At 43.3% G+C, this 23534-nt stretch overlaps 1 long non-coding RNA gene across 1 annotated transcript in view; it reads left to right on the top strand.

Moving 5' to 3' along the window:
* The window catches only part of LOC126529216 (uncharacterized), a 530839-nt gene that overhangs the window by 253675 nt on the left and 253630 nt on the right, over window positions 1-23534 (top strand). The gene's annotated exons all lie outside the window — the stretch shown is intronic.

Here is a 23534-nt window from a genome sequence, read left to right as displayed (position 1 = left end):
GACCTACACACTTATCTTAGGATTGATTGGCTGACGGGCTCCATGTTAGCCGGCGTCACACAATGCATCGACTGGCCAATGTTCAAATCATTTGAAAGCCTAGAGGACATCATAAAGGGTGCCCTAGAGGCTGCCATACATTCGCTTCCGAGAATATATACACGCACCGAATACGACATTGAGCTGGAGAAGCTTCGTGCAATTCGTCGTCGTGCAGAGCGAAGATACAGGCGCACGAAGTCTATACATGACTTGAGGTTGGCCAGAAGAACTCAAAAGTAAATTTAGCGTCGCATAGACCAACTTGCATCACAAAGATGGAAGTCATTCTGCGAGTCTTTGGATCCACGAAAACCTTTGTCTCACATATGGAGAACTGTTATTGGTCTCCATGGAACCCCTCAGCTGTGCCACCCTTTTAAATCTATGGCCCTTCACCTACAATGCAGCGAGATTGGCGTCGCTGAAGCTTTCTGCAGGAGGATCGCTGGCGAAACTAGTTCCGCTGGAACATCGACGTTCCACCACTCACCATGGACGAACTCGAAGCTGCACTGGCCTTGTGCAAGCGTTAATCTTCACCAGGACCCGACGGTATAACCTACCGTGCCCTATGTAATCTTGGCGAAGAGGTTTGGAAAGTACTCCTGGTCTTGTTCAACAACTCCTGGCAGACAGGTCCTGTCCCCAGGAATGGAAGACCAGTCGCCTAATTCCACTGCTCAAGCCTGGCAAGTCGCCTGTAGACATTGCATCATACCGACCAATTGCGCTTGCCAGTTGCATCGGAAAACTAATGGAGAGGATGGTTCTAGCACGGCTAGAATGGTACCTCGAACATTACCAGGTATATCCTGATGCAGTGGCCGGTTTAAGGCGTGGCCGTTCTTGCATTGACAACATTATCGACTTGGTGGCTTACGTCGAGCACCAGACGTCCTGCAAAAGACTATCTGCTGCCCTGTTTCTGGATGTTAAAGCAGCGTACGATAACGTAACGCGCGAAGCAATTTTCAACGCGTTAGAGGCAGTAGGACTTGGCGGCAAGGTCTATTTCTGGATAAGTAACTATCTACATAAGGGATTATTTTTCGTACTTACCGAGGGTGGCCCGGCCTCTCAGCATTACAGTAACCGTGGGGTGCCTCAGGGCGGAATACTGAGCCCAACGCTCTCCTGTCTAACACTCATTGTGCTCGCCGACATCCTTCCATACACCGTTAATCTCTCCATCTATGCCGACGACATTTGCATTTGGACGTCGACTGTGACGCGACTGCAGCTTCGCGCGCGGCTACAGAAGGCAGCCACTTTAACATCATTCTACCTTCGAGAACAAGGACTTCATATATCATATGAAAAGTGTGCAGTGGTGGCGTTTACCAGAAAATCAATGTCTCCATACGTGATATCCGTCGACGGACAATTGATCTCGTACAGCACGAGTCACGGAATTTTATGGGTGGTCATTGACAGAAATCTCTCCTAGACTCCTCATCTGAATTATGTGAGAGAACGCCTGACAGGAATTCGCCATGTGTTTAAGTTCCTAGCAGGAAAGACCTGGGGAGTGCCAATACAATCTATGCTGCAACTGTACAGGATCCTCTTTATTGGATTCCTGCGGTAGAGCCTACCGGTCATGTCCAGCACCTGCAGAACTAACCTGAATATAATCCAAAGCATCCAAGGCCAAACCCTCAAGATATGCCTTGGCCTACCGCGCAGTGCGTCAACGACTGAAGTTATTGCAGTCGCTCAAGATTCCACTCTTAGAACGCACATTAGCATTGAAACGATGCATGTGCACATAAGACACTTCGCCCGGACCCCTACCCACCACCTCGCAAGTGCCCCAGTAGATAGGCCCAACACGACACTCAGTGCGACTGTTTTCGCGCACCGTGCTTCTCTCATGTCAGGTTACACACCTGAGGCAAGACCTTCCATTCCTCCATGGTGCGTGCGCCGTACTCAAGTGAATCTTACAATCCCAGGACTTCAGAAAAAGTCGTACTTGCCGTCATCAGCACTAAAACAACTAACTTTACTTCTTTTGTACGAGAAATACAGCGACTGCAGACACATCTATAGTGATGGATCAACTACATCAACCAGTTCCGGTGGCGCTGTAATTATACCAACAATGAGAATAACCCAGCGGTTCAAGACTTCCCATGTCACTACGTCTATTGCTGCAGAGCTCGCGGCTCTCCGCGACGCGCTTCATGTGATAAGTGCTGAAAGTGCTAAGAAATGGGCAGTCTTCTGCGATTCAAGGCCGGCCTTGCAATGTGTGCAGTCGTTTCTCCGGCATGGAACTCACGATCAGCTCACGTTCGAAATCGTGGAACTTGTCCATCATTTAGGAGAAAACGGCCATGATATATATTTTCAGTGGATACCAGGTCATTGCGGTATCATAGGAAATGATGAGGCAGATAAGGCAGCTCGGATGTCAAACCAAGAAGACCGGTGCGTCCCCATTCCTCTCTCAAGGACCGACGCCGCGAGACAACTTCGCACTCTAGCTCGCAAGATCTCCTTAGCAGAGTGGAATACCGCACATGCAAGGCGCACACGACTACACACACTAAACCCGTCACTTCAACTCATACCTCCGGCCGGTCTGCACCGACGCGAAGCGTCTGTTCTGTGTCGGTTGTGGCTTGGACTTGCCTTCACGAATGCTTACTCAGCATTAATTAGAATGACTGATAGTCCTGCGTGTGATGTTTGCGGATGCGAGAACATTGACCACTTATTGTGCCATTGTCTTCAATTTCAAAGAGAAAGACAATCTTTGTCCAACGCATTCAGGAAATTCGATGATCGTCCTGTGAGTGGACAGACGTCACTAGAGCACGGTCCCCACCGATCATTGGCTCAGAAGGCAGTGAAGGCACTTCTGTGCTTTTTCAGAACGTCTTGTTTGCGAGAGCGGCTTTAACTCAAGTACTGTCCGTACACGTATCTACATCTTTTCTCTCCCTTCTCTCTCTTCCCCTTCTCCCTTCCCCCAGCGTAGGGTAGCCAACCAGACCCTTGACGGGTTAACATCCCTGCCTTCCTATACTCCTCTCTCTCTCTCTCTCTCTCTCTCTCTGGAAAACCAACCCTCTACTGTCTAGTCGACAAACGAGTTCGGCGGCGGCTTCCATGAGTCAGCCGGTCAACACACTCGAGCCGGGATCAAAGAAGACGTTGGCCCTTTCGTGGAGCATTACCGACACTCTCTCTCTTCCCTCGCCGCATAGGTCTCTCACTAGAGAGGACTCCGTAGCTTGGAGGCTGCTACAGACGGGTGCATATCCGAACTTAAACACCCTCAGCAAAATACAACCCACACAATACAGTGACAAATGCCCATGGTGCCAGGACACACCCACGCTCTACCATATAACGTGGGCCTGCCAGAAAACAAATGCGGCACCAATAATACCAAACCCGAGTGCGGAGCAATGGGAAGGAATGCTCTCCAGCGACCGTCAGGACGTTCAACTAGGGCTGATCCGACGGGCCCAGCTGGCAGCGGCATCCAGCGGAGCCCTGGACTAGGGGCAGACGGCCATTGCCAAGAAGATGGAAGACACTATCTGACTCCGCGAAATTCATAGAATTTTCTAGAGCTAAATAAACGTTTTTCCTCCTCCTCCTCCTCCTCTCTCTCTTCCCAAACTGAGAACGTCTGCAGCGGACATTACCGCGTACTCCTAGTGACCAGCCAGAGGGGCGACAGTGCTCTATACCGGGTGTTCAGTGCAAGCTAAAAAGATTCAGTTATAGTAGGTGAAGAAAAAATAAATAAATAAATAAATTCTAATTCGCAGCCACATGTAGCAAAGCTTTTAGCAGAAGGGCAATCCAGCAAAAAAAAAAAAAAAAAGCAACACAGTTCAACCTCCTTACAGTGAAGTCGCATCTGACACGATTCACCTTTCTTATATCCAATATTCGTTATAAAAACATGTCTGTTACATGCTGATATCGGCAAGAAGCACTTTAGATTTCGTAGGTTATATCCAATAGTTCGTTATACTGAGGCTTTATTTAATTATAGTACTTAATCATTTGTGCACTCTGATCCTTACCAGTATTTTTCAATAGTTTAGAAGCTTTGTAGCTTCATTTAACAAAGAAAAAGCAAAAACAGGTTGAACATGTCATGTTAGGGTTCCTTCAACTCAGCAATGTCCAATTCAGATCAAGAAAAATTAGAACAATTTGTTCAACTTTATTTCTGTTCCTGTAGAATACACTACAGTAGTAGGTGAAGAAAAAGAACTCAATGTAGAGAAACTACAACAGGAGCTGAGGTCAAGTCATTGCTTAGAAGACCATATATTTGCACGGAGTTCACATATGTTTCACCAGCTCAAATTTTGCAATTATACATAGTGTTTTCGATATTATGGCACCATATGACTACGTAGCCACGGAGTTGCTGCGGGATATTCTCAAGTAGGAGGGCATAGGCGCTGATCTCGTTGAACTGCTCAAGAAAATATATGAAAAAATATTGAGGAAGGCTTTGCTTGAGAAACCCGAAGATGCACGCAACTTGGGGAAGCTCACACGCTACAAGAGCAAGAATGCTCTCTCTTTCCATTATTGCTCACGCTTTATCTTGAGGGCCCAAAAAGACGAGTGGAAAGTCGCAAAAAAATGTATTTACCATATGCTCGTAACCGGACGCTACTAGTTCTTGTTATACTAACGAACAGTGCAGAAAAGTTAGAAATACTTGCGAATGAGTGTGACAATGAAGCGACATGTGCAGGCCTTCGCTTTAGCATTTAGGAATTGGGAATAATGGTCTTTCATAAACACATAAGTAATAAAATGGTATCAGCTCAATACGACGTCACACTCATAATTGAGCAAGATAAATAATTCATATATACATGAACGAATACCTGCTACATCACGCAGCAAGAAAAGCTGTGAACAAAAGGAAAGGGGGACGAGGTTGTAATGTAAAATAGAGTATTTCGGTATTACAATAAATGTAAAGTAGGAGAAAGAATTTGGAAAGGACACATTGCGCTGACATTCAAAAACGCAGTTCTGTGCCTAAATCCAGAGATCTTGTCTCAGTTGGGAGTTAACGAAAGGTAGGTGGTCCCAGTGGTTTGAGTGCTCAAAATCAAACCACGAATGAGGTAATTCAGGTTGACGTTGGTTGGGTATTTTTTTAAAATATGTTGAAGCAACGAAGACGAATAGCATTGAGGAAAGCGTCAGTGACGTGAATGATCAAAAATCAGCAGCTAGAAGAGTTCAGCCCTAAATGCCTTATACGGAATGCAGAAAGAAGTAAAGAAAGCTTGCTAACAAGTACAATGTAATTGGAAGTGCGAGATACTACCCCGGAGTCATTAAAAAGAAGGTGCGAGAAATATGGACGGCAAATTAGCTGTGAAGAATTGAAAGAAAAAAAGTTCATGACGTTTCAGCAATACGGCAAGCAGGGCATTTGTAAATAACGTTTTCGCATTAACGCAGAAAGCAAAGTCCTGGCATTTGAGAACCAAGCTTACTACTTGAGAACAAAACAGCGATATATATTCGCAACATTATGATACATGTGTATGCTGCAATAAAAAGAAAGGGACAATTCAAACCTTCGTGGAATTTGTGCTCCCCGATTTATGCTCACCGATCTCACAGGCCTTGAACTTTTTAGAAACAGCAGAAGAAAAAAAAAACACTGAAAACATTTGAACATTTCTTTGAAAAAATAGACAAACAAGAGTGTAGTTAGTACATGCCGCATTAGATAGGGCCATCTCCGCGTGGCAGCCTTCCTGCATCTGTATTTATCTTTACTCATTGTCTAATATTTTTGTTGTGCTTTGCGCGGCTGATATGGTGAAGCTCGTTGTTGACTGTTGTGTCTCAGTGCGTGTATTATTTCATCTGTGTATTTGTCCGGTCGGTACGCTTGCAATTCTTGAACCGCATCGTGGTATCGCATGCTTGTTTGTAAATAAGTATACGTATGTGTCGAGACTCCGCATAATGTTTGGTGCAAATTGTCTTTGCTCTTTGTCTTGTTTTTTTACAGGGCGGCTAGAACTATTTGAACACTTCCTTACTCCCTTGAACTGACGTCGCACTAAATTTGTCTTCATTCAGACGTTTTTCATTTTCCCACAATATATTTTCTAATATTTTTATTATGACTAAACGTCTGGATCATAGGTGACTAAGTATGTTTTGTTACTTTCATTTGAATAAAGAACTCCCCACATTGTAAACTAATGCCATTATATTGGCCAAGCCAGAAGTGAAGGAAACGTTCACTTTCCAGAAAGGTGCAGCTGAAAGCAGACGTTAGCTTTAACTCACCAGTGCTAAATATAGACAAGAAGACGTTTGGAATACTAGTGAAAGAAACGACGAAGCGATTTGAACAGTATCGTCACAGGCTTTTCTCACAGATTTTGTTCACTTCAAAGACTCTATGACATGAACCATGGATGGGCAGAATGTTTGAGTGCAATATGGTAAAACGTTAAGTAGCTCATACCGGCTGGGCGACTACTTAATGGCTTTTTAATTAAAATTGGTTGCACTTGAAAAACAAATTAAATATAGCCACCATCATCAACAGAAGTTATTATTAGTTTCAGGAAGGCTGCCTGTCTCCCCTGGGGACGGCCGGTGAATGTTATTTTGGCAACGTGCTCATGACTTCCTTAATGCAACGCGTACATGTTGAAGTTTACAAAAGAATCGGACAGTCGTCGGCGTTAAAAGCTTACAGGTGTGGATTCCGCAAAAAAAATTATTTTCGAATCGTTTGTGCCTGCATCCCGTAATATTGAGCAGCATCGCGATAAGCGCCTATACTAGCACTTATCAATTAGAAGACCAGGTTGGCGAGCCAAGCTTAAGCAAATAATAGGTTACTATTTTTTTCAGATTCCACACCTAATAAACTTTGCATGGCAGTAGTATTTCATTTTATTTCAGCATTATTCTTTTACAACAGAAAAATAACGCTACGGCAAGAACAAAAAGTTGCAAAATAGCAGCTTGACTAGGTCCTTGCCCGTTTTCTTGGCAACATGCACAGATTCATGCGTACATGCAGAGTACACATAATATACGTATACACACATGCATACCAGAAAACTTCCTGCGACAGTTTATCAATGAGAGAGACAAAAAAAGAAGTGCGCACATATTCACCAATGGAGAAAAGAAACATACGTACATATATAGCATTTTCTTGAAACATTGTTACAACATTCCGATTTCTGAAACTTGTCATTGTAACTAATACAGCCACTCATACAAGGGTATAATTTAGTACAGTAACATGCTTTCGTACAAAGGATATTCATCAACATATATAAGCACAATACCATCATATAAAGCATTTGAATCAACTTGCGCAACCATTTATGGCACCAGTTCCACGAAATGCGCTGTATTCGGGAAGTTGTGCTGTCAACGTTTGCTTAGAAATGTCATTTAGGCTTATATCAACATTATGTAAGGCGTTTAGTAACTTCCCTATGCGATATTCTAATCTAGTGAATTCGTAATTTGTTCTTGAAAATGACAATAGCCAAGCATACTTTTGCCTCATATTGTACAGTACCGGTGTGGGGAAAGTTAATTTGAATAAATCTAAGAAAGCTGTGTTGTTGAATAGAAGACTGTTCTTGCACTTTAAAACAAGGTTTGTTTCGTACGAGTGTTGTACGGGAATCACGTTAAGGGAGCGAAATATTGCATTTGTATTAGCATCGTAGGACGCATACGTAATATTGCGAACGGCTTTTTTCTGCAGGACAAGAAGTTTATGAAGATTCGTTTGGGAAGTGGTTCCCCATACGGAGGTTGCAGCAATTTATATGAGGAGAAAGAATGCTGCTATGGATTAAAAGTTAAGTTTTAGGGGGAAAGACATGCCTGAATTTGCCTATTATGCCACAAACCCTGGCCAATGATGTTGAAACTCGGGCGACTTGATCATCCCACAATAAATGCTCATTAAAAAGTACTCCTAAACTCTTTACTGTTTTACAAGCTCTACCCTATCTGCACCAAGCTTTAACATTATGTTCCTATCAATTTTTTTCTGAGGTGCAGCAAGCAGAATAGCTTTTGTTTTCGTAGTATTTATTTCAATGGAGTTAATTTTACTTCATTTAAGTAAACTAGTCAGGGTGTCATTTGCCAGGTTGGCAAGGTAAGCCAGACTAGGCGACTGGAAAAACTAACTGCTGTCGTCGGCATAAATTACAAAGTGTGTTTTTTTGCTTATATGGACGATGTCATTTTTGTAGGTGTTGAACAATGTTGGCCCAATAACGCTGCCTTGCGGAACTCCTTGCAATATTATTTGAACAGTTGACTAGCGGAATTTAATTGAGATGCACTGCTTTCTACCTCCTAAATGTAACTGTATAAGTGCTAATGGAATGCCGCCAAACCCATAATGTCGTTATTCATCAAATAAAATTAGATGGTTAATACGGTCGAACGCTTTGGAATAGTCAATAAAACTCCTATTGTTACGTTTTTATCTTGAGAACCGTTAAAAATGAATTCCTTTTTTGATAGTAAAGCAAGCTCTGTCGACATTCCTTTTCGGAAACCAAGCTGTTGCTTGCATATGATAGAATGTTTCACGCAAAATGTGCTAACCCTTTTATAGATATTTTTTTTCTAATCCTTTTGAAAAACAGGTAATACTGAAACTGGTCTGTAATTTGAAAATTCGTTTTTGTTCCCGCATTTAAACAGTACAGTAACTTTGGAATGTTGCATTGCTGCAGGAAAGACTCCAGTACATAACGCAATATTGAATGTATGAGTTAGGAGAGGTAACAGAAGATCGAGCACAAATTAAAGGATGTTATTTGCAGCCCATTAAGATCACGTGATGTGCTGTTTTTCAGGGACATGAAAGCTAAGAAAACCTCTTCCGGTGACGTTGGCTCAAAAAAGGCTGAATGTTTATTGACTAGTACACAGAATAACTCCATTGCGGTTTCGTTGTAGTTGCTTGAGGCTAGAGAAGTAAAGTAGTCATTAAATCTGTTTGCTCCTCGCCCTTAACAACTTGCCACCGGCAGTAACTCCCAACTCATCTTCACGGTTTTGTCTTGAAAGCTTGTTAAGTTCACCGCAGACTGTTTCGCTTCGACCGTTTGCTTGACTAAACCGATGTTCAAAGTTTGCAGGTTTCGTGTTCTTCAAAAGTTTAGTTACACCATTGCGGCATTTATTGAATGCTGCGATATCATTAGTGGCCGTTGTTATCACGAATTTAGCATATAATGAATTTCTCTCGCGAATAATTTTGAGACTCATTCGTAACCCATGGTTTGCGTATTTAGTGGACCTTCTTGCTTGTCTAAACAAAAAATAGCAAGTATACGCTTCCTTCAGAAAGCTTGTGAACGTATTGTAAGTGTTGTTTGCATCAGTTACATCAAGCAGGGAGCTCCAGTTTATATTTTCAATTTTCGAGCGAAATTCTCCTAATGTTTGCTGTTGATATTCTGCACGAGAAATGTCTCAGCGTGATTTGTGTCCTTAAAACAGCGATAAAAACAGCCGAACATACAAATCGGTAAATGGTCACCTAAACTTGTGACAATTACACCTGAATCTCTACAATGTTCAGAAAAATTTGTTGTAAATGCATCTATCAAACTATCAGAGAGATGGCCGATGCATTTAGGTTCCGTAATAACATTAGTTCAGTGATATGACTCGATAACCATTTGCAATTCACAAGATTTCGGTGTCTGGCGTAAAAAAAATTGATGTTTAAGTCCGCTCCCCTAGTAAGGCGCAGTTCGTATATGTGGTGCCGCCACGTTGTTCACTGGACGCGGACTGTACCCCGGATGCTGCGGTAGATATAATCTTTCTGTAACGTTAATGCTCTACGTCCTGCGGAGTTTTCTGTATAATCACAGCTAGAGAGACGCACGAGCCTATAGTTTCCGAGTTGAATTAGAAGCGCTCAAATGCCAATTCAGCTGAGTGCCGAGTCATCTGAGCGCTAACAAGGGCTCATTTGCTTGCACACTTGTGTGTCGAAATAGCAATACGTTCAAGGGCAGCTGTCGTTCTGATGAGGATGGCCAAAATTTTCACCACAGCTGCAAGCGACGTGGCTGCGAAAGGTCTCACGGGTCAGGCGCTGTCGATGAGCAGTTACGACGTTGCGCTACTCTATGAGAGGTTGCCAGCAGCTGTAAGAACAATGAAACATGCCCTATTGAAACATGCCCTAACAATGAAACAAGCCAGCCCTCGATAACGTAGGGAATAAGAACAAAATACCAATCATATGTCCTCGCGCTTCGCTTGAATGAGTGTAGTGGATTAGCGTTATGAAATCTTGCCCTTAGACGATTATCTATCGACAAGAGAGAAAAAATAATTAAATTATGGGGTTTTACGTGCCAAAACCACTATCTGATTATGAGGCACGCCGTAGGGGAGGACTCCGGAAATTTCGACCACGTGGGGTTCTTTAACGTGCACCTAAATCTAAGTACACAATTTCGCCCCCATCGAAATGCGGCCGCCGTGACCGGGATTCGATCCCGCGACCTCGTGCTCAGCAGCCCAACACCATAGCCACTGAGCAACCACGGCGGGTGACAAGAGAGAGAGAGAGAGAAGAGGATGCATAGAGAGGCAGGGAGGTTAACCGGAGGTACTACCGGTTTGCTACCCTGCGTGGGGGGAGGGTTAAGGGGGATAAAAAGAGAAAGAGAGTGGAAAGGGGAGATAGAGTGAACGAGAGACGAGCACGAAGAAGCCACTTCTATCGACAAATGAACTTGTGCTGGTAATACTGTCAACATAAACAAATATGGCTGCGACTTCCAGGGTCGCGTCGGCTTTATCGCCTGGCGCAGTTCTCGCGTTTCTGGTCTGTTGCATCGAATCGAGATATTTCGCCACAGCCGAAAGGGTCCTTACTGCCAATCGTCTGTTGTTTCTTTTTTTTTTTTTTTTGACCGGTTTCAATTTCAGCTACGAAACCGTGGAAATAGTTGCGCTGTGCGTGCAAAACCAGCCAAGCAAGTCGCGTGAGAAATTTTTTGAATCTCAGTGGAGTTCAAGCTAGCCGAAGGTTAAAATAGGGATGCCTTTGTGCCTAACTGGCCTCTCTGAAAGGTGCAAGCACTTGTTGCCGACGTCGCTGCAGTAGTACAGGCAAAATACGATTGCCTGTTTGTGACCCTTGATAGGCAATTCCGCACAACGACTCGTGTTGCAGTACTCCAAATTGTATTCCCAGAATATATGAGAAGTAACGTTTCTCCCGCTTTCAGAAGCTAAGTACGCATATTTTGCGCCGAAATAACGAGGCTAAAAACTGTAACGTTTGCCTCGTCAGCGTGTTTTGGAATAAAAAGCAAATGAGAGTTTCCGTTGGCGAGTCAGGGTGAACCTTTCTCTTTAAAGTTAGTCGACCCATTTGATAAGTTCGTCCGCGTCCGATGACTGGCGCTTGTTCGTACTTCCAGCACGCATTATTTCAGGTAGACACCGGCCGCCCGCAGGAGTTAAACCCCTGTGAAACTTCAGAAGGGAATAACAGCCAATCGGACCAAGCTCAGTTTCTTTCAACGGGTTTCCAGAATTTCGCGAGTTTTTTTTTTCTTTTTTTTTACGGCAAGGTCACTTTTATTAATGTGAATGCACAACTTGGGAATGAGGTGAACCAGTTGTAAAGAAATTTAGCTGTTCGGATGGTGTCGCAAAGCAAACTAACGGCGCTTGAGCACAGGGCGAATGCAAGGCTGGAACGGGCGCCGTTTGCAGTCGCTTCTAAAGTTTTTGCGAGCAAATGAACTGACAACTCGCCGCGTTTAATGAGAAAGCAGCATCGTCTGCTTACTCCGCCAAACTAAAGCATGCTAGCAAAACGATATATCACCTCGCGACGCATCATGCGTCAGGAACAGCTTCAGACCTTCCGATCTGGTTATCGTTCCTGCTTCCGTGCTTGCGGAAAAAGCACAGTGCCAAGAATATGTGCTGCCTAAAGCATTAGTAACACTAATTCCTGGACAGAAAACGAAACTGGCAAAAGAATGTAAAGCTTAAGCGTGCATCACTCTAATTTCATAGGGCGCCTATTTAAACAATCGACACTCCACGGTTTGAAACACCAGCAAGGTATTCCAAAATACTAGGGCGAACCAGAAAGTCATTGCCTGTATTTTTATTAGCCAAAATAAGGTACATGCAGGCAATACATGTATGCGTGCTAAACGAGAAGAAAAAGGGTTAACCGAGGGGCCTGATTTTCATGAATCATATCGTGAGAAGCCAACAAACATTGACACCAAGGACAACATAGGGGAAATTACTTGTACTTACTAAATGATTTAAGGAAATTATAAATTAATGGAAATGAAAGTGGTTGAAAGAACAACTTGCCGCCGGTGGGGAAAGATCCCACAACCTTCGCCTGTCGTGTGCGATTCTCTACCAATTGAGCTACCGCGGCGCGGCTTCAGAGACCTAGATTCAGACCTAGGTATTCAGAGACCTGGATTGGGAAGAATTGGGGATAAGAGTTAATGAAGAATACCTTAGTAACTTGCGATTCGCTGATGATATTGCCTTGCTTAGTAACTCAGGGGGCCAACTACAATGCATGCTCACTGACCTGGAGAGGCAAAGCCGAAGGGTGGGTCTAAAAATTAATCTGCAGAAAACTAAAGTAATGTTTAACAGTCTCGGAAGGGAACATCAGTTTACAATAGGTAGTGAGGCACTGGAAGTGGTAAGGGAATACATCTACTTAGGAAAGGTAGTGACTGCGGATCCGGATCATGAGACTGAAATAATCAGAAGAATAAGAATTGGCTGGGGTGCATTCGGCAGGCATTCTCAGATCATGAACAGCAGGTTGCCATTATCCCTCAAGAGAAAAGTTTAAAACAGCTGTGTCTTACCAGTACTCACGTAAGGGGCAGAAACCTGGAGGCTTACGAAAAGGGTTCTACTTAAATTAAGGACGACGCAACGAGCTATGGAAAGAAGAATGATTGGTATAACGTTAAGGGACAAGAAAAGAGCAGATTGGGTGAGGGAACAAACGCGAGTTAATGATATCTTAGTTGAAATCAAGAAAAAGAAATGGGCATGGGCAGGACACGTAATGAGGAGGGAAGATAACCGATGGTCATTAAGAGTTACGGAATGGATTCCAAGGGAAGGAAAGCGTAGCAGGGGGTGGCAGAAAGTTGGGTGGTCGGATGAGATTAAGAAGTTTGCAGGGACAACATGGCCACAATTAGTACATGACCGGGGTAGTTGGAGAAGTATGGGAGAGGCCTTTGCCCTGCAGTGGGCATAACCACTGATGATGATGATAGTGATGATGATGATGATGACGGCGCCGCTTCCCCGTCCACTTTCTTGGGTATTTATGTTTCCTTGTAGAACCCTGGGAGTGTCAGCCAGCGCCAACACTCACAGACCTAGGCGGCGGATGTGGAACATCCTTTCTGCCGCAGGCGTCACGAGTACGTGACCATTTTGGGTGAAGGCAACTGGTCAATAAACCCACGCATGCCACCTGAAGGCATCAATGTTACCAGAATGGAGACCTTCGTTATGTAATAAACGAGAAGAAATGGGGTTAACCGAGGGGTCTGGTTTTCATTAATCATATCATAAGAAGCCAACAAGCATTGACATCAAAATATGCCTACTATTATACCTACCGCACGTTATTTGTCGACTTAGTCTCCGCGCCGGTTCAGACATTAGTCCCATCGCAATACTAAATTTGGGATGGCCTGCGTCGTCAGTCAGCGACGCGCGCGGCCTCACAGAACGCTCAATGTCATGCAAGTCTTCAGGACATTTGCGAGCGCACAACATCACCGCCTCATATTTGTGAAAGCGAGACACCTTTCCGCATACGTGGGCTACCTTTCCCTGTGGATTTCGATGGGCGTTCGTTCTTTGTTGCATATAAAGCAAATCACACCTCGTTGCTCTAAGGCAGCGACATGTCAAGAACAACCACCATCTTCAACATCTGACAGCACCGCCTTGCCGCGGAGCTACCTGCAGATAAGGCCGGGCTGGTGCAAGAAAGGCCTGCCGCTGGTAATGAATATGTTGACTTCCCATTTACAGCCTTTATTTGGCTGCAAAAATAGGGGCAAATACTTTCTGATTAGCCCTCATCTACATATATATATATATATATATCAGCAATGTTCTACTCGCCGACAAGAAAGGACACCCGAGCGAAGTGTTTTGAACAAACCAGCATATATTATCGGTCACCTTTTCCCAATGGGCAAGTTTCTTACACAAGTCACTCTCCCATGCGCGTCGTCTGCTTCCTTCGGGAAACAATGGAATCATTGTGTCTGTCCACAATGCACCATGTAATTATGGATGAAGTCAATAATGATGTCACTGAGAATATTATGACACACTGCTCTCACGCTTTCTTCATAGGTTCACTTCATTAAACCTCTAAAATGCCTGAAAGTAAATGGACATGTCAACTCCGTGAAACAAAACATGCTTTCATTCCTTCACGAGAAGTGCAGAGAGCGCATCCACGTTTAAGTTCACGGTTCCGTCACCTCCAAAAGTTCAACTGGAGCAGGTGTAATTCCAGGGAAATCTGTCAGAATACAATTCAAGGCGTCTCGCATTAGATCCTCGACGGGGTGCGGAACTTGCAGCTATCCGTGCTGTTTTGGTGTTTATTGGACACAAATCATCACAGTCGTGGTTAATCTTTTGCAACTCGAAGGCACCCCTCCACTGTACGCCATCCCCTTTCAACCTTTGTACCTAACGTGGAGTTAGTTGCGGACATCCGAGTATTTCACGAACATACAATCGACAAGAGGCACAAGATCATCGACCAGTGGATACAGGGTCACTGCGTAATTTCGGGAAATCACAGTGCGAATGTCACTGCCCGATCGGACCACGATGGTGACCACATTATACCAATTCCCCTGTTGAGGACATATGAAGCCATAAGGCTTCGCTCTCGCGCACGCGAGCTTACGTAGACTCTGTGGAACACCAGTGAATTCACCAACGCACGTCTCCACAGATCTAATCCACATATGCAGCTCTCTCTTGCACCAAGGTTACCACGAGTGCAAGCAACACTCTTTTGACACCTGTGGCTCGGCGTGGTATTCCCGAAAACCTATTCCTTCCGTACTCGAATTTTTGCGACAACTCTAGGTTCGAGGAGACGATCAAACACCTCCTCTGTGACTGTTCCCGTTGCAGTGTGTCAAGAAAAGTGCTCGCGACTGCGCTCAAAAAACTGGACGATCACCCCTCACAGAGGAAAAAGTTCTGGGACACTGGTCCAGACGGGCTTCGGCACACAATGCCTTAAGCTCTCTGCCCAATTTCTTAAGGGCTTGTGAATCGTGCGAACGACTTTGAAAGTTGTAGTGCGTAGCATGTCGTTAATGTGTGAATTTTTCTCACTTATTTATTAGCTTTTATTCACCTTTTATTCTCTTTATCTCTTTCTTCAGCACAGTGTAGCCAGGCGGAGCTTACACTGGCTTATTGCCTTATCTTTCCCTCCCTTTTTTTGTCTCTCTCTTTCTCTCTTTTGAAATTGCATGACTTTGAAAACTGATCATCGATGTAGCACCCGCTTGTTGCCGTAATATATACATTTCCCTTAACCTCTCCTGTAAAGCAACCTTGCCTTCCTCTTAAAAGAAGTGTGAAATTCACAAACGGATGTCATTTCGTCTTCCGCAAATATTTATTGCGAAGTAACTTGATATACGTAAACAACGACATGTTTTCCGCTGACTTCATAGCGTCAGCACAAAACGGAAAGATAGAGAATTAAGCCTGAATGTTTTGGATGTCAAAACATGCCTACGTTCTTGTGATAAGCACATCAACAAAATTGTGTGGGCTAGGTGCTAGCGAATTAGGTGAAATTGCGCAGTGATCCTGCAAGAAAACTGCTTTTTTAAAGCACATCTTATGACCAGTTTTTTTCCATTAGGCATTTCTCGTTATAATATTTTGCATGACCTGTATATCTAAAATCTCTATTGTTTTTGTCATCCGCACTTGCCTACCTCGTTACAAGATTGTGTTGCAGTTTTTTCTGGTTTTCGTCATGGCGGCGGTCAGCTGTGGTTGCGAAAGTGCAAGGCAACTTTTGCTAGCTAAGGATGCAGTGTAATATTCGATTTCATGTCAACTACACTCTATAAACTAGGGAGAGTGTCGCAGGAGTAAAGAGGCCGATTTACTCTTCAAAGAATTGTTTTACCCTCGCAAAATGTCCAGTGGAGTGAAATGCATTGTTCACTCCGTCAGCAAGCAGAGAGTGAAATGTTCTTTTCACTCTGCCCTTCTGAGAGAAAGTAGAATGCTCGTCCAACTCTTGAAGCAATAGAGAACAAAACGTAGTGTAAACTTCTGCTTCAACTGTAGGAGGCTGGCCCCGAACACGGCGATGTATCACTCACGCACGCTGACCAAAGAGCATACCGTTTTGCTTCTAAGAGAGCAGGCAGCCGCAGTTCAAAAGAACGCGGAGCCAACGCTCTACTTTTTCACTCGGAGTTGCCCCACCACGCACGCGCACAACATCGCGGAGCAGCACGGCACCGAAGGAAAGTGATCCGTCCAGTCCGTCCAGGGAGCAGGAATGAAGGCCATCCAAGGGAGGCTATATGTCAGCCATTTTGCGTCGCTGCGACAACAAGACAATCGTTCGTCATTCGTTGGATATAGAAAATCCTCCACTGTAAGTGAATCCTCACTGACGTGCATATTCTGCGTATATGACATGTTATCGCCAGGAAGTCGTCGCGACCTCTAGCCGACGCGATTGACAACGAACTAGGCAAGCACGCTGTGTCTCTCAATGTCAGTCGAAAAACCAGTCGTCGCAATAACTGCGTGCGATTTTGTCACATGTAGCTATCCGTAAGCGCTTTGAAAATGTCAAACGCTCTCTAAACCATGGTATGTTCAATAAGACCTGAGGCGAGGGGCTCATAAAATGGCAAGCCGCGCGCTTGATGGTGTCTTTCGCCCATGGGCAATCTGCGATCACTGAAGTTACGTGCAGCGCCAGTGCTAGTTAGAAACTTTGCCACAGACATTCAGCTACATGCTGCAAGAGGTCACTTGGGTGCGTTAATCTTGAACTTGCTGAAAATGCATGAAAATCCATAATCAATAAACGGGCTGACAGATGGCATAGCACACTGTGGTATAAAGGTTATAACGAGGAATAGGGTGCCTCGGAAAGGCTGGCCAGCCTTCTGAGGCACCCTATCCTGTTAATAACTTTTCTACCAGAGTGAAAATGCATGAGGAATTTACAGTTTAGGCTGAATAAGACTGTGCTGTTTTTGCTCTTGTATTGAAATGGTGTGATTATATGTCTGATTTTATGTCTCGTGTTGCGGTTTTCGAGCACGGTGCGAATGTGAAAGGGTGCCTATGTGTACGAACTCGGTGAATTGTCCAGCGTCGAGTAATGCATCGGAATCAAATGTAACGGCTACTGTGTGGAATTATAGTTGTAGGGGCGTTTTGCATACGTATACTGTTTTGCACATACCTATGCATTTGCTAATTTCAGCTGGCGCTTCAGAGTAATGTCTTATGAAGAGTTAAATCACCCCTTCTCTGGCGGTTACAAGCGTAATCTGCATTTTGCTACTGTGTGGTAGATCAAAACGTGAAACAGTAGCCGAGTCTGTCAAATACGAACTCCATTGCCTACATCATAAATGAAAATAAGTTCATGCTTTAATAAGCTTATATGCAGGCCGCAGTCAAGTGTTTCTTGTTAGTCTTGAAATGTGCGTAAGGTTGCCATAACAAGCCTTGTTGGGCATTTTTATAGGTACATCCAGTAATATTCATTGAACTGGAGGACCATATTTTCTTCCCTACCGCGCATCATGTTTGCAGATATGGTCCAGAAATTGTGGCTTGAGGTGTGCCACAACCAGAGATGGTGCGCGAGGCACACTGGGCACGTGCTTAGAATGTGTCACAAGGGGTTTTTGTCACACACCAGACTAATGAAAGACTTGTGACATCTGACAATGACCAGTACTTTATTTATTAGGAGGAGTATTGCAACATTGCTGCTGAACGAGGATGAAGTGTTGGTTATCTCTTTTCTCTTTAAATCTAAAAATTGAAGTTAGTTTAGCAGTTAGTTATTGCAACCATTTAGATGTTTCGAATACATTTCAGTAGGAAGACTAAGCTAAAGTCTTCTTTTAGTGCGGTGATCTTATTTCTTGACTGTCTTGATGTTTTTTTACCAACCATGTCCTCGTGTTGACTTCAGCACACGATATTTTCTAGGCACCTGCTTTTTATTTCGCCAGAAGGCAGCTGCAAGGACACAAGAATGTCAAAAAGCTATCCCAGCACGACTCCACGTGGTGCCGAGGAACGCACTCCAAGAAATCAAGATGCATTGCCATTCAATTTGGACGAGAAAACAAGAGTGCGGGTATATTGGGTGTACCATTTTACTAAATGTCACCAAAACTTTCAAAACACAGTATGTCACACCAAGATGAAAATTCTCACGTGCTCTAGGCAGACACCTTAACATGGTAGATTTATGTAATGCCTCTAATGAGAAAGTCAAGGTCAAGTATGCTCTCTGGAGACAAACACATAGGAGCAAGTGTCATTGAAAAGTTAGAAATGTGTTTTAAGGAAAAGCTGATTAGTTTTATGATAAGTAACTTGTTTTTGTCTTGCTTTTCTACAAATATATCGATGTGATAAAACATAGTGGTACAATGAAATTGCAAATGTGCTTAGTGACATAACACATACTTGCAATGAGCACGCTGCCTGTGTTCACTAAAAAGAACAGCTCATGCTTGGTTAGCTGCTGATATAAAAGTGAGTAAATCAAGACTGCAAAGGAAACCACTGTAATTCTGTATTTTAAACGCTGACATGAAGCAGACAGATTTTCATGTCTTCCCTTTTATCTATTTTTTGCACCTAATTTTAGAAGTATGGCTTCTTCTTTGGCTCCAGAAAGAGGAAGCATTGGGTGCAGAGTACCCCAGGTTTAAGAAGTCATTATTGTTTACGTGCATGCTCAGGAAACCGGTTCATTAGAGCTGATCGCGGCCCCCAAAGCGGAAGCAAGGAGGAATTAAGGCACTTAACTGCGCACACCGAGGTGCGCACCTTACATTTCATTTAGAAGCCACAGTGTCGCTTGCAGTTGAAAAATTGATTTGGCACATGTAAAATTGTGGTTTCTCCTTCTGTTACATATTGGAATGCATCATGTAGCCGCGCAAACGACAACGGACGAAGAAGGAAACACACAGGACAGGCGCGGAACTTCGACTGCGATTTACTCCGGGAAAGCCCACATTTATACATGTATCATAATCACACTTGATAATCATCAGACAACCATCACTCGACATTGGCATGCGGATGTGAGTGGCACAGGTTTGCTTGTAAATAGTTGAAATCTTTATCACTCAGGGACACTGAAGAGCTGCTTACGCAGCTGCCAGATTGCATTTTTATACAGTAGGCTTCAAAGATTTCTCGATGTAGTTGTGACGCGAACATCTTCAAGACTTTAGTGTCGCGGAACCTAGGCGTGCAATTATGTCAGTGGCGATAATGGTGAGCCAGTTTGCCCCCCCCCCCCCACTGTCGTATATATATATATATATATATATATATATATATATATATATATATATATATGTATATATATATATATATATATATATATATATATTTCTGTGTGGTTGCGAAGACAACCTTATTTAACGGGTAGTTTTTATTGCTGATTGTGCCTGCGACCAGTCTGAATCGGCAGATTTTGCATCGTTTATTTTTAATTTGGTGAGCCTTTCGTGCACAGCAACCTGTGTCGAGAATAGGATGCCCTTTGTTCGCCAGAGTAGGCTATTAGAAACGTACCTTTCACTTCAAAAAATGTAATGTGTTCCTATGTTTCTACCAGTAAACAAATATGCAAATGATTGCAGGCATTGCGTGCCAGCTCACGTAACGAGTGCTTTCTGCTCTTAGAGTCTTGCTGCCACGTTTTTTAAACCGCATTTTTAAGTATCGGCAATGTGAATCGGCCGCCAAGAAGATATTAGTTTAGAAACGCCCTCTGATCCGCGAGCGCCGAGAACAGCGCCGTCATCGCCACAGACCTATCTGACATCCACTGCAGGAATAACGCGATGTCCATTACCACTGCCTTTATTCCGATGATTCGAGGCAATGCTCGAAAATTCCACAGTTTCATCGCTTGATTCCCTACTGCCCTCAGCTGTGTTTCCTCTAAGCGGGCAGTCATAGCAATATTAAGGTATATTGCCGGTTCCTGACTCCGTGCAATAAATTTTATGCTCAGCTGCGCTTCTTCCACTCAGCGTAAACTACTTACATCATTTGATCTCTTTCCTGTACCACAGTCATTCCCTCCACACCTACACTTGCCATTTTTTCGTTCGTTTTCGATGTTGCATTGATTGTGCGTAAGCGTCTTTGTTTTCTTAAAGTTAGTTTTGGTTTCATTGTTCAGTGTTGATAGAAAACGCAGAGTGAGAGTTTCGCTTTCTCGAGAATATCCACGGGTTACTAGGACTGGTTAGCCGTGTGCCTGCAGTATACACAGAACTCATTTTCATTTGTCTTGAAATTTGCCCCTCAGTGATCAGAGTTTCCTGTGACTAATTGACCTAGATAACTGAATAACGCGGGCAATTCGCTAGAATAGCTGAGGCATGCTTATGTCCAGCACTGTGGCGCTGCGATGCGTATACATGGACAATTTGTGTGCGAGTGACTGCGTGTTATGAAGCTGCTTAATCTGGAAGGAGACAGAGAACTTAATCGAGAGCCTAGAGAAAAACGCGAACAAAAGAAGTGACTTAGTGGCTCCTTTAACACTACTGGATTTCCGTATAGAACAAAAACAATGCCAATATGGTGGACCAGGTTAACAACTCCAAACAACTATAGAGTAATATTCAGCAGCAAAGGGCCGACATTATAACAGACTGACCAGTGTATAAAAAAAACAAAAAAGAAACTGGCAAACTCACCATACAGCACTGATGTCGTACTTACCAGACAACTATCAGATGCTGTCCGTTTCCTAATTGCGTCCCACAATAATTGCTTGGATTATTTCAAGAATAGGTCCCGTCGAGAAAGTCTATATTTTCGCTGATTTCCACATAGGCACTCGGAGCCCTGGGGACACTTTGAACGCAAAGTTCTGGAACTTCTGTGTTGAAATTTAAACACGCAGCTGAGTGATGATGTCAGTTCTACGAGCGCACAGATCGACAAATCTTTATCGGACAAGCCTCGCGTTATAATTGCAAATTTAGTAGGTTTCAATTTACAATACGCACTTCTCGCAGCCAGACAGAATTGAAAAAAGAACGGCAGGAATTTCTGTAAATAAGGACCTTTTGCATTTGGAACTCGCAATTCGCGCGAGAAGCTGCTTGAGTTTGGTAAGAATAGCGGACCGCAATTTTCGATCAGGTACGCAAACATTACACGCACGCTTGCCTGAGCTCGACTATCACTTGGTTTGACACTGTTGTGACTAACAAAATCGGACCCCTCGGTTTCTCTTCTTCTCGTTTGTAATGAAAAACGGTAGTCATTGTCTGGTTTAGCTAGCTACGTGAACATTGTGCTTTTCATGAACGTAAAGTCCGGCTTTTTCATATATTACACCAGAAGAAGCGGTAAATCGTTTCAGGGAGGAATATATGTAAAAGTAGAAAATAAGTAGAATGTCAAAAATAAGAACACGCGCCCAGAGGGACAGGAAATAAAATATCCATGAAAGTATGACCAAAAATGTTCTCCAATGGAGCTAAACTAAACCCTCAATATTGTGGGGCACAATAGAAGATTCAATTACACGATTCACCTTGTTTCCTGGTAAAAGAGACCTGGACCAAGTGTCTCGCGGCTTTATGACAACTTTGGTCTAGAATTTGGGCGTGCAGCACATAGCACAGGTGAACACGTTCAAGCCCTACACAGAAGACGCAGGTGTGAGTCACTACTGTTCTTAGTTGACACCGCGTGATCTTCTAACCGTTCATTTGCGTATCGCCTAGTCTAACGAACGTAAACAATGTCGCAGATAGAGAGAATGTCATCAAGAACTCTTGTAGAATATTTTACAAAAATCTAGCTTGCTTATTTGAACGACAAAATTTCGATTTCGATTTCTTATTACTCTGCTACAGGTACTACAGGGCGCTTCTTCCTGCGCACTGTAAAGCCTGTCGTTGTACGCTATGCTTTGAACGACTATTGATTCTTGGCAAAAGTAGGGACCAAGCTGCAAGGGAGCTGTTGGAAGCTTTTCATATTAAAATGAAAGGGTCTTATTGTGTCAGCGATACATCTATCGTATTATATTCCGCAGAAATGTGCTTCATCCAAAGTATGTTATCATGACCATTTTGTTCTGTCACACGTTGGCTCCCTGCGCATGAGCGGAAGTTGTATTTTCTTCTATACGTTTGTTCAGGCTGTCATTAAACAGTTGGTAGCTTGGCGCTTCACTATCTTCCTTCCTTCTGTCCCTTTTCAAGAAATGTATTTTGCGCCACAAAGTATACGTAGGAAATCTAAGCACCAACTTGCCCAACAAGAAGTCCTTTTGGAATAATGGAATTACTACGTAACAGTCCTATTCCCTGTACGCGACAGTAGAAAATATATTGCTGTTCGCTTATTGTTGCCGCATCGTAATAGACCTTGCTGTCACTCAAAGCGAAAATTATTACTGTCAAACTTTGACTATCACTGTAACCTTGATTTCAGTAGAAAGCGTACAGTTTGCACAGATTGGTAACTGACTAGAAATAATACGTCGTTGGCAACAAAATTTGCTATATGCTATCGTTCCCAATATTCAACTTTTCCTGAACAACGTTGCTTCTGCATGCGTGACTCAGGGTGGCTGTACTTTCTGATAGGATCAAACAACTTGCACAGGCCTCCTTTAGAAATAAATGTGTAGAACAAGCTAAGTGCGCCTTTTTATAGTTCTATAGAAGAGAACAATTGCGTTGTTGAATCATCTATGTCGCCAGTTTATGTGTACTGTTTCCTTCAACGAGCCTGTGCATGCCTGTTTTACAAATGAATGTGCCAGATGAGATTAGCTCATCTTTTAATAGTTCTATAGGAAAAAAGAATTTTGTGTGTGAAACATCTGTCGTGTCTTTATTTGTAGGGTTTTTCTTGCAGAGCCGACTGAGTTTCAACACGTGCATAATTAACTTATAATTAAAAAATATTTTTGTATTCTGTATTATAAAATCTAATATATTGGTACACACTTCAACGATTCTTAGTGTTTCAGGAATGCGACCTTGTCCCACATGATAAATGCCTTGAAACCAAAATATTTAATTTATTGCGGAGATATTTATTGCCTATGTAGGTCCAGCTGGGCGTTCATGTGAGAGCGATATTAC

This window comes from Dermacentor andersoni, chromosome 8 (assembly GCF_023375885.2).
Source record: "Dermacentor andersoni chromosome 8, qqDerAnde1_hic_scaffold, whole genome shotgun sequence".
Taxonomy (NCBI): domain Eukaryota; kingdom Metazoa; phylum Arthropoda; class Arachnida; order Ixodida; family Ixodidae; genus Dermacentor; species Dermacentor andersoni.
The sequence above is the reverse complement of the archived record's forward strand: the minus strand, read 5'-3'. Positions and strand labels throughout refer to the sequence as shown.